Here is a 239-nt window from a genome sequence, read left to right on the forward strand (position 1 = left end):
AATGTGATTGACTTCGCCGCATTGCTTGCTATGTGAAAAATTCAGCAGTGCTTTCTCAGAACAGTTTGCGCTAGTAGTTTAGCCAGAATCTGCTCTGGAAAGTGACAAGATAGGGAAGGGCCCTGCTTTAGAGCTGTGTGTGAATGCTGATAGTAGTGGCTCCTTGTGAGATGATTAATAACTGGTACTGGGCTATGTGCAACTATAAACAGTTATCAAAACAGGCCAGGAGTGCAGTG

Source organism: Lepidochelys kempii, chromosome 1 (genome assembly GCF_965140265.1).
Source record: "Lepidochelys kempii isolate rLepKem1 chromosome 1, rLepKem1.hap2, whole genome shotgun sequence".
NCBI classification, from domain to species: domain Eukaryota; kingdom Metazoa; phylum Chordata; order Testudines; family Cheloniidae; genus Lepidochelys; species Lepidochelys kempii.